This window comes from Oncorhynchus gorbuscha, linkage group LG01 (assembly GCF_021184085.1).
Source record: "Oncorhynchus gorbuscha isolate QuinsamMale2020 ecotype Even-year linkage group LG01, OgorEven_v1.0, whole genome shotgun sequence".
Taxonomy (NCBI): domain Eukaryota; kingdom Metazoa; phylum Chordata; class Actinopteri; order Salmoniformes; family Salmonidae; genus Oncorhynchus; species Oncorhynchus gorbuscha.
In genome coordinates, this window is record NC_060173.1 from 96,798,392 (window position 1) to 96,806,915 (window position 8,524).

General features: G+C 40.6%; 1 pseudogene; it reads left to right on the forward strand.

The window, feature by feature from the left end:
* The first annotated feature begins 4,985 nt into the window (after positions 1–4,985).
* LOC124031432 lies at positions 4,986–6,702 on the forward strand (annotated as a pseudogene).
* The last annotated feature ends 1,822 nt before the right edge of the window (positions 6,703–8,524 follow it).

Genomic DNA, 8,524 nt, shown 5'->3' on the forward strand with positions numbered 1-8,524 from the left:
ACACAGAAGGTTGTTGTGTCCATGGGCAAGGTGCTGTGTTGGCTGACGCTGCTGCTGCCATACTGTACCTGCCAGGCACATGATGAGTTGAGGGAGAGGTTCAATCAATGACATCCGAGACAGGCCCCTGAGACCCTGAGTACATCCATGACTGGAGGAGTCCAAATGGTTGTTTGACATAAACTCATGATAACACTGCCTCTCTCTCGTACTAGGTCTCTTTTGCTCTTTCGCTTCATTTATCTCTTCCCCTCCTTCTTTCTCCCTCTCTCTCTTTCTTCCCCCTCTTTTTCTCTCTGGCTAAACCTGTTATGCTGTTTGTTTTCCTCAGCACCCGTGGGGCTAAATTAGGGTGCATTAGTTCCCAGCAGTGTTGGAGCTTTACACACACACACACACACACACACACACACACACACACACACACACACACACACACACACACACACACACACACACACACACACACACACACACACACACACACACACACACACACACACACACACACGTTAAGACCCTCTGCTCTTTCTTTCAGCCTCCCACAAATCACAGAGATAAATACCCTCGATTTGATTAATTAAAACAAAGTGCCTTCAGAAAGTATTCATACCCCTTGACTAATTCCACATATTGTTGTGTTACAGCCTGAAATCATAATGGATTAAATAAAACCATTTCTCACCCACCTACACACAATACCCCATATTGACAAAGTAACATTTTTTGTTGTTGATATGTTTGCTAATTTATTGAAAATTAAATACAGAAATATCTCATTTACATTTTCACACTCCTAAGTCAATACTTTGTAGTCAGCGATTACAGCTTCTTTCTGGGTAAGTGTCACGCCCTGACCATAGAGAGCCCTTGGATTCTCTATAGTGGTTTAGATCAGGATGTGACTAGGGGGGTGTTCTAGAATGTGTATTTCTATGTTGGTGCTTTTGTATGGTTCCCAATTAGAGGCAGCTGGTAATCGTTGGCTCTAATTGGGGATCAAATTTAGGAATCCCTATCGCCCACCTGCTTTGTGGGATATTGTTTGTGTTAGTGTATTTGGGCACGATGTCGTCACGGTCTTTGTAAGTTTTGTTTCTAGTTCACTTTGAATTAAAAAGATGTGGAACTCAATTCACGCTTTGCCTTGGTCTGCTCATTTTGAAGTTCATGCCAGTAAGTCTCTAAGAGCCTTCCACACCTGGATTTTGCAACATTTCCCCATTATCCTTTATAAATTCTTCAAGCTAATTGGTTGTTGATCATAGCTTGACAACCATTTTCAGGTCTTGCCATAGATTCTCAAGTAGATTTAATAGATTTAAGTCGAAACTGTAACTCGGCCACTCGTGAACATTAACAGTCTTCTTTGTAAGCAACTTCATCTCCCAGTTTCTGGTGGAAAGCAGACTGAACCAGGTTATCCTCTAGGATTTTGCCTGTGCTTAGCTCCATTAGATTTGTTTAGCCTTCTGTTTGATCGGCTTTTTTTTACCCATAAACCAATATGTGCCCTTTGTGAAGTGTTGGATAACCTCTGGTCTTTGTTGAATCTATATTTGAAATTCACTGCTCGACTGAGGGACCTTGCAGATAATTGTGTGTGGGGTACCGAGATAAGGCAGTAATGTCAAACACTATTATTGTACACAGAGTCCATGCAACTTATTATTTGACTTGTTAAGCACATTTTTACTTCAGAACTTATTTAGACTTGCCATAACAAAGGGGTTGAAAACGTATTGACGTATTGACATTTTAGCTTTTCATTTTTATATAATTTAAACATAATTCCACCTTGACATTATAGGGTATTGTGTGTAGGCCATTTGCAAAAAAACTCTATTTAATAAATGTTTAATTCCGGCTGTAACACAACAAAAATTCAAGGGGTGAATTATTTCTGAAGGCACTGTACTTGTAGAGAAGACTTCTACGAGAAACTCACAAACTTTGATGTTGCTTTTGTCCTCCTGCCTAGTCCAGCTCTAATCCCAGACAGCACCTGTAAAAGCGTTGATGTGTGAGGGGAATGATGTTTGTGGTGATGAGTGAAAGTGGACGGTAGTCTTAACTCTTGGCAATATGTTGATTAAGTTGAGATTTGACTTTGAATAGACTATTACGCAGTGGCTTGGACTGTTTCTACTATGATCCACTTGTCATTACATACAGTAAACATGTACTGGCAGCTCCAAAATGATTGGCACCTTGATAAGTAAAAAATACTTCATAAAATAAATAATACAAATAATAATAATTTGCAAAGTTATACTATTGTATAGTAATACAATTGTTCAGATCAGATTGTTGCTTGTGGCCATAGACATATAATCCATAGAAGGGTTTTGCAATTTTGCTGGCATCCAGGCGGTGAGGGTAGGCAGCAACACATCCACCACACTGACCGTCAACACAGGCCCCTCAGGGGTTGCCTCCTGCACTCCCTGTTCACCCACTACTGTGTGGCCTCGCACAACTACAACACCAGCAAGTTTGCTGATGACACGACGGTGGTAGGAATGATCACCGACGACAATGGCACAGCCTATAGGGGGTAGGTCAGAGACCTGGCAAATCGACTCTGTACTGGTGCTCCCTGTATATAGCCACTTTATTTTTACTCATTATTGTTATTTGTTATTCACTGTGTATTTATTCCGTGTCACTATTTCAATTTTTTATTTAAATGTTCTATATTTATCTTTAACTTTACATTGTTGGAAAATGACCCTTAACTAAGCATTTCACTGTTAGTCTAGAACTGTTGTTTACAAAGCATGTGACAAATACAATTGAATTTAATATGTTAAACTCATGGGTAGTTGGGTACAGTAGCAATGGCTGCCAGGCCTGAATTGAATGAGAAATCTATGGATTATATTTCTATGGTTGGTTGAGGATGTCAGTTTGCTTTGGCAAATTTTTTAATACAATTGTGAGAAAAGCATACAGTTTGGAAAGAAAATGCCTACTGCTGAAAATTGAAGACTAATGTGTCTGTAGAAGCTAAAAAATGTTTTTTTAAAGTTTGGAGCACTGTTTTTCATAGTAACTTCCCAATGGGTACAGACATTAATTCAATGTCTATTCTACTTTCAGTTTCATTGAAATTATGTGGAAACAACACTGATTTGACCAGTGTGTGCCCAGTGGGTTATCTTGAGACCCTGCTTACAAATGTTCCCCATGTGTGGAAGTCCTAAAAACTTCTCTGCTAAGCTGTATGCCACCATGGAAATGTGATTATAGGTGCATGCAATGCTTTATTATAAAGGGGATTTGTTATCATTAAAATGTAAATTGTACTCATTTTGCCATGGGAGACAGTTTTGCAGTTTTAGAGCAATTTTTCTGCAGTAATTATTTTATTGCACTGGGGTTAAGAGACATTTTTGCAATTTTATAATGCATTTCATGTAATTCTACTCGTTTTGCAATGGGGCAGAGATATATTTTTGCAATTTTAAAGATAATTTCCTTGAGATTCTATCCATTTTGCCATGGGGTGGAGAGAATTTGGGGCCAAGCTTCCTGTCATTCAGGACATATATACTAGGCGGTGTCAGAGGAAGACCCCAAAAATTGTCAAAGACTCCAGTCACCCGTTCTCTCTGCTACCACAAGACAAGCGGTACTGGAGCGCCAAGTCTATGTCAAAAAGACTCCTCTACCCCAAGCCACAAGACTGCTGAACAATTAACCAAATGGCCACCATACATTTTTTTCACTGCTGCTACGAGCTGTCCATTTTCTATGCATAGTCACTTTACCCATACCTACATGTACAAATGATCTTGACTAACATGTACCCCTGCACATTGACTCAGTACTGGTACCCCCCTGTATATAGCCTCGTTATTGATATTTTATTGTGTTGCTGTTTATTATTCTTTAATTTAGTAAATATATTTTTTCTTAACTCTTTCTTGAACCTCATTGTTCAATGATATCATGTTGAAGGATATCAATGATCTGGAAAGATGGTTTAAGATCCTCCCAATGTGTTCTCCAATCTCATAAAACACTTCATAAAACATTTGTGGAATATTGAAAACAGGGGTGCCAATCATTTTTACCTCTATCTTTTGAATCTTTTTTGTATTACTTGTTAAATAAAATCTATTTAGCTGAGCAATTGTATTAGTATAAATTATATAATTTTCAAATGTTTTGGAGCATACAAGATAGCTCAATATCTGTAATATTTATTTTTGTACAGTATTGTTTTGCTCATCTTTATCAAGGGTGGCAATAATTATGGACCTAACTGTATACGATGCACACAGCCCTGAGAACTTTTTCTAGGAATTCTCTTTCACTATCCACATCTAAGCGTCTCAGTCAGAATATAGCTAGGTCCCAACAGAGCCACAGAGACAGCCACCTCACTGAATTTATCATATGGCTGCCGGCATAGCTGTAATTGAAACTTTATGAAGTGTGAAACCTTTTTCATCGTTTGAAAGTTTCCAATTCATTTTTTCTATGCCTCTTCCATACAATTATATATCACATTAAACTTCCACAATTTCCACTCCACCCCAAACAGCCAAGGCAACTGGTCTGGTTGCTTGAGTGTTGCTTCTGTTTGACAAGATGTTTTCGGCTGTGGTGGACATTTTAAATGAAGGGGAAAGGAATTAGGAGATTTGTGCCAGAAGGGGAGAATATTATTTTGTCACATGTTTGTGTCCAATTATCTGTCTATTGCGTACAGCACATATGTCAGAGTCAAGGCCCGCGGGCCACATCCGGCCCGCGAGAAGGTTTTTTACGGCCCCTGGGATGATCTTGATTTGTTATTAGAACCGGCCCGCAGACCGCAGCAAGCCGGCAGCCCGCAGATCTTTTACACGCACCAATACTACATTTCCCACAATGCAACGGCGACGCACCGAGCAGTAGGCTGCTTCATTTCAATATTTATTGGCACAGCAGTTGTCAGCATCACAGTAAAATTAACTTTCAGATACCCATCAAAAATGGCAAAACGGAAGGTGGACACTGAGAACCGGGGGTTTCAAACAAGGTGGGAGTCGGAGTATTTGTTCACGGAGGTAGCTGGAAAACCTGTGTGTCTTCTGTGTGGAGAAAGTGTGGCGGTACTGAAAGAGTATAATCTGAGACGACATTATGAAACGAAACACGCGGACAAAAACAAGAATATGGACATGGAACAAAGGCTACAAAAGGCAGAGGAATTAAAACGAGGCCTCAAATCTCGACAGGCTCTGTTCAAAAAAGCCAAATCACAAGGCCAGGCTGCTGTCAAGGCCAGTTTTATTTTGGCAGAAGAGATCGCTAAATCAGCCCGGCCATTTACGGAGGGGGATTTCATCAAAAACTGCATGATTAAAGTTTGTGACGAAGTTTGCCCAGAAAAAGGCAACTCTTTTTAAATGTGAGTCTGAGCAGAAACACCATTGCCGAGAGAGTAGACCAGTTGTCCATCAATCTAAAAGAGCAGCTTGTGAAAAAGGGAAAAGATTTCATTGCATATTCCTTGGCTGTGGATGAGAGCACCGACATTTCTGACATTGCCCAGTTGTCAATTTTCATCCGCGGAGTGGACTCCAGCCTAAGCGTGACAGAGGAGTTTTTGGCTTTACGTCCTATGCATGGCACAACTACGGGGCATGATTTGTATGAAGAGGTGTCAAGATGTGTAAATGAGATGGAGCTGCCTTGGGAAAAACTCGTGGGTTTGACAACCGACGGAGCACCTGCGATGTGTGGACACAGGAGCGGACTGGTGGTGAAGATACGGGAAAAGATGCAAGAGGAAAACGCGACAGGTGAGCTGACAGCTTATCATTGTATCATACACCAGGAAGCGTTGTGCGGTAAAGCCTTGAAAATGGAGCATGTAATGAGCATCATCACGCGCACAGTTAACTTTATCAGAGCCAAAGGTTTGAATCACCGCCAGTTCAAGGCATTTCTGACGGAGTTAGAAACGGAGCATGGTGATTTGCCTTATCACACAGAGGTGCGATGGCTAAGCCAGGGAAAGGTGCTTCAAAGATGTTTCGAGCTTCGTGAGGAGATTTGTCTGTTCTTGGACAGCAAAGGGAAAGACACAACACAACTCCGAGACGAAATGTTTCTGTGTGAAATGGCTTTTCTGTGTGACATTACGAGACGCAGATGCGGAAAGAAAATTTGAGCCACTTTCCCAGCTGCCAGACCATGAAAGAGAAGCTCTCTACCAGTGCGTTCCCGAGCGCACAGTTGGCTGATAAAATAGGTATGCTTGCCGCTGACTTTCGACGCCGATTTGCTGACTTTGAAGCACAAAAAAGCAGGTTGGAACTGCTCGGTAACCCATTTGCTGTTGACGTGGAAAGCTCACCACCAAACCTCCAAATGGAGTTGATTGACCTCCAATGCAATGATGCACTGAGGGCAAAATATGCGGCAGTGGGTGCTGCGGAGTTCGCCCGTTTCCTCCCCGACACAATGCCCCAGCTGCGCATCCAGGCTGCTCAAACGTTGTCTATGTTTGGCAGCACATACCTGTGTGAACAACTGTTTTCTTTGATGAACTTGAACAAAACATCACACAGAAGTCGACTTACTGCTGAACACCTCCACTCAATTCTGAGGATTTCCTCAGCTCAGAGCCTTACCCCGAACATTGATGAACTTGTGGAAAAGATGGGACACCACCAAGTATCACCCTCAACCTCAAACAAGTGAACATTACTGTGCAATCACATATTTAGAGTTTTTACTCAGTTCAAGTTTAAAAGTTAAAGTTTAATATTTGTTTTCACTGCATGTTACTTCTCCTTAAACAAAGTGTTGTTTTTGATTAATAGATTTTTGCACTTTATTTTATTGTATTTCAATCCAATTATATTTTAAAAATATTTCAGTTGAGTGGATGATAGAAAATTGCTATTATTGTTTTTTTCTTTGAAGTAAATTTAGCCCACTTTTGCTAAAATAGAAAATATAGGCTACTGATGGTGCCTTGAATACCGGTTTCTTTCATTTAATGTTCATGTTATGGGGATTTTTATATAAAGGAAATTTGTCTTTTGTGTCTGTTGAAAATTAAAGATTACTGACAGAGCCATAAGAAAATATTGCTTTATTTATCTGATCATATTGGAATATATTTGTTAGGTTTTCAGTAGGTTCAATTAGGTTCACTAGACTATATGCGTCATTTAAAAAATTTTCAATGAACATTCGAACAGTCCGGCCCTCGGCTTGTAGCTAAATTTTTTATTTGGCCCTCCGTCCATTTGACTTTGACACCCCTGGCGTACAGGCATCTGCCAAAGAAAGAGAAACTATGTCTCTCTGTAGGTTTTCTTTCTCTCCACCGCCATCACCCCGATTCTATTCATTAGCCTTCTGTTTAACCTTGGCCTCATGGCGAGTGCTCAGTATGTGGCAGGCTAGTGAGACTAATGGTGTTTACTGAATTACTGAGACTGTAGCAGCTCTCATCATCTTTTATTGACTGACTTCCTTCTCTGTTCCCTCTCTTTGGTTTTATGGTAGATAAATGCAGATGCTGTAGACCATGAGGTAGGTTGTTCGTTTTTAAAGGATATTAACAATATTTCATGTCTATGTTCCTAGCTGTAAGTGCATGTGTGTGTTTGAATACATACAATGTGTGTGTCTGCATTTCATACAGTGCATTCGGAGTATTCAGACCCTGTCTCTTTTCCCCATTTTGTTAAGTTACAGCCTTATTCTAAAATGGATTTAAAAAATGTAAAAAACATTCTCGTCGATCTACACAAAATAGCCAATAACGACAAGGAGAAAAACGTTTCTTTGACATTTTTGTTAATTTATTACAAATAAAAAAAAGAAATACCTTATTTACATACGTATTCAGACCTTTTGCTATGAGACTCGAAATTGAGCTCAGGTGGATCCTGTTTTCATTGATTATCCTTGAGATGTTTCTACAACTTGATTGGAGTCCACTTGTGGTAAATTCAATTGATTGGAAATTATTTGGAAAGACACACACCTGTCTGTATAAGGTCCCTAAGTTGACAGTGCATGTCAGAGCAAAAACCAAGCCATAAGGTCAAAGGAATTGTCTGTAGAGCTCCGAGACAGGCTTGTACCAAGGCACAGATCTGGGGAAGGGTACCAAAACATTTCCGCAGCATGGAATGTTCCCAAGAACACAGTGGTCTCAATCATTCTTAAATGGAAGATGTTTGGAACCACCAAGACTCTTCCTAGAGTTGGCGGTCTGGCCAAACTCAGCAATCGGGGTAGAAGGGCCTTGGTCAGGTACGTGACCAAGAACCCGATGGTCACTCTGGCAGAGGATTAGAGTTGCTGTGTGGAGATTGGAGAACCTTCCAGAAGGACAACCATCTCTGCAGCACTCCACCTTATCAGGCCTTTATGGTAGAGTGGCCAGACAGAAGTCACTCCTCAGTAAAATGCACATGACAGCCCTCTTGGAGTTGGCCAAAAGGCAAAGGACTCTCAGACAATGAGAAACAAGATTCTCTGGTCTGATGAAACCAAGATTGAA